The sequence below is a fragment of the Lagenorhynchus albirostris genome, chromosome X (genome assembly GCF_949774975.1).
Source record: "Lagenorhynchus albirostris chromosome X, mLagAlb1.1, whole genome shotgun sequence".
NCBI classification, from domain to species: Eukaryota; Metazoa; Chordata; class Mammalia; order Artiodactyla; family Delphinidae; genus Lagenorhynchus; species Lagenorhynchus albirostris.
The window spans coordinates 122,343,667-122,347,227 of NC_083116.1; positions in this window are offsets into that span (position 1 = coordinate 122,343,667).

Here is a 3,561-nt window from a genome sequence, read left to right on the forward strand (position 1 = left end):
GTGCTCTTTTATTTTTTTTAATCTTTTAAAAATTTATTTATTCATTTTTGGCTGCGTTGGGTCTTCGTTGCTGCATGTAGGCTTTCTTTAGTTGCGTCGAGCGTAGGCCACTCCGCCACGGTACGTGGGCTTCTCATTGTGGTGACTTCTCTTGTTGCGGAGCACGGGCTCTAGGCACGTGGGCTTCAGTAGTTGTGGCACATGGGCTCAGTAGCTGTGGCTCGCAGGATCTAGAGCGCAGGCTCAGTAGATGTGGCACACGGGCTTAGCTGCTCCACGGCATGTGGGACCTTCCCGGACCAGGGCTCGAACTTGTGTCCCCTGCATTGGCAGGCGGATTCTTAACCACTGCGGCACCAGGGGAGCCCTTTTATTCATAGGACACTGTTCATGAATTGTGTCTTCATTGAAGTGTTGCTCTTTGAAGGCTATGAAAGCCGTCAGTGGGGAAATGAACGCACAGTTACTGCCGAGAGGGGTCTGTCCCTTTCAATACTCTAGGAGGCTGCTCTGCAGCCCTGGTCCTAAAAACAGGATATTGAGGCTTCAGGAAATTTCGGGTCCTTCCTTGGTTCTTTAGACGAGAATACTGTCAGTGGCACTTCCTGAGTTCATTCTATAGCAAACACACTAAAATGTGCCTCCAAACAATTCCTCTGATGATTTGACAAAGTGACACAAGTTCGGTCTAGGTCCTCACAATTTTTCTGTAACTCATGTTCAGTCTTAGCTTCGAGGCAAGAAGATAGTAGATTTAACACTCTCTGCATAGGGAAAATCAGAGAATCATGCATCCTCAGACACAGAAGGTCAAGTACTCACAGACGTAAGAGTCCCTCAAAGCACAGAAGGGTGACGTCCATCAGCAAATATTTAGGGCACTCTGCCTTCTGCCTGGACTGTTCCCCGGGGTCTCTAAAGTCCACTTATGGCTTTAAAGGCAGCTCTGCTCAAGGACTGGCAGTCAAGCCAGGTCTTGAATGCGTTTCCTAAAGGTGTCCCCCCATTTTCCTCTTTTATCTGTGACTACGGCCTTCAGCTTCTACAGTTAATTGACGATGGATTTTTTTAAAACTGTGACGCCACAGCTCGTTGGCACATTGTTGGGCTTGTCATACAGCTTCCTTTGTGTTGCAGCTGCCACAAGATCAGAGCCACACTTGTGAGATTCCTTAGCCAAGGTGGCGCTGGGGATCCAGAACTATCCACATTAGAAGAAAGAGAATTAGAGTGACCGAGCACCCTGGCGTGCCCAGGACTGCAGGCTTTCCTGGGATGCAAGACTTCCAGAGGTAGCACTGAGAAAGTCCCCTGCAAGCCCAAACAAGTGGTTCACCTGATGGAGAAGGAACCATCTTTGCCACATTAGGACCACAGCCTTCAGTTAGTAGTAGTCCAACTATATCTAGCATAGAGGTCATGGCCTGTTAAAACTGCTGGGGACTTTAGCAACCATCTACCCCCTCTTTTTCACAAAGATGCTCAGACTCAGAGTGGTATAGACATTTCCCCCAGGTCACACAGCTTGCTGGTAGCATATCAGGAACCAGACCCTAGATCGCCACAGTCCCAATTTCGGGCACTTTCCACACTGCATTACATTTTTTGCTTTGCCAGTCTCTTTCTATTGCTCTTGCAGAATGAGTTCAGCTGGGTTTTCTTCTGACCACAGGACTTAGCCGTTAGAACAGTGAAAACTGCTGTTTATATTGGGCACTGCTTTTTTTTAATGTTGGGATAGTGAATGGAATCAGGTTGCTGTAAACAGCCTCAATTGGTCACCATCTCCATTACCACACGTCATCCATTCCTGTCATTTCTACAGCCCAGCAAAGTGTCTTCAACATGCAACCATTTGTCATCACCAAATGCTACCCTTGGTGGAGACGGTCACGTGCCAGGACAATGTACCCCTGCGTGGGTGGATCGTGTTTGTGACTAGCTCAGAGGCACATGGATTAGCATCTAAAAGTGCACGAAAATCTTGCTTCTTCATACTTAGATTCTTTCAAAGGGAAGAAATAAGATGCCTGTTCTAAAAACTGAGGTTAATGTACACAACAATCGGTTCTAAGCTCTTTACAGATATCATCTCATTTACTCATCACATCCTCTGAGAGAGGTACTATTACCCCATTTCACATACAAGGAAACTGAGGCACAGAGGGGGTAAGCAACTAGCCCAAAGAGGTTTTGTTGTTGTCGTTGTCTTAACTCTAGTAAGTGGTGGAGTCTGTTTCTGAGCATCACGCTCTTTCAGGAGAGAAAACAAGAGCTCAGAGGTGACAGTAGATCAAACCAATCCAGAATGTGGACTTGGAAAGCAAGGGAAAACGTGGAGGGCTGTGTTCCCGGGGTGCAGGAGATAAACCAATTAGGTGAAGATCTGCAGTGAAAAGGAGCGACTCTGTCAACTTCTGCATGCAATGTACACAAAGGATAAGGCAGTACGTTTCAGCCCGAGTTCCATCTTCATTGGCTATCCTCACTCTAACATAGTAAGTACCAGACACCCTGTGCTGTCCTGCTTCAGTCCATGCTGGAGTACAGCCAGTGGTTCTGGAAAATTCTGCCGTAAAGTACCATCGGTAACAGCAGTCCCTTCACAAAGCCCTTTCTCACCTCCCCAGCCTCATTCGACCCTCTGAACCTTAGTGTTGCATCTTCCCCTTGGACGCTTAGCCTGTCCAGCCACTAGGTCAGCTGGTGGGTTGGATAGGACCTGCCATATGAAATCAAACACTTCCGAGGAGGTGTGTGTGACAGGATTAATGAGGTGAAACTGTAACGCTGGTGACATGATTTTGGTGTTTCCATCTCTCCATTTTCTTCCTCCCTTCTATTACATTTTATCCTGTTTTGTCTTAAAACTGTGATCTTCTCCAGTGGACTTGGTTTTAGTTCTTTGTATTTCACTGGGACTTTTTAAGACAAACTGTTGTCACTCTCAGCATTACCCACACTTTAAAGCTGAGCTTTCCTGGGAGAACCATAATTAGAAGTTTACTTTGTCCAGGACTTCCCCGGCGGTCCAGTGGTTAAGACCCTGCACTTCCACTGCAGGGGGCGCGGGTGTGATCCCTGGTCGGGGAACTAAGATCCCACACGCTACACGCAGGGTGTGGCCAAAAAGAATTTTTTTTACTTCGTCTCCACGAGAGTAACTTAAAGCATCACAGAATAGGTGACAGTTCCTGGTGCTTCTGAAATCAAAGCATGTGAAAAACTTCTATGGGGCCTACATTTAAGTTTGGTCCATTCTAACCTATGGGTATTGAACACGACTACTCTGATGTATAAACACACAGTGCAATCTTCAATTTTATAGGAAACATCTAGCATTCTTACGTGGCCCAGATATTATGCTGTGGGGCAAGGAGAATGCTCATCAGTTCTTCGGAAACACCTTCAAAACGGAGAAGGGCTGACTTCAGTGAACTTCTGGCTTTTCTGTAACTTTATATGCTGGGCTACAGCCATGATGCGGCAAACACTTCAAGGTACCCATCAGAACACATCACTCCATCAAAACATATTACTCCACAATGATGATACAAAGTA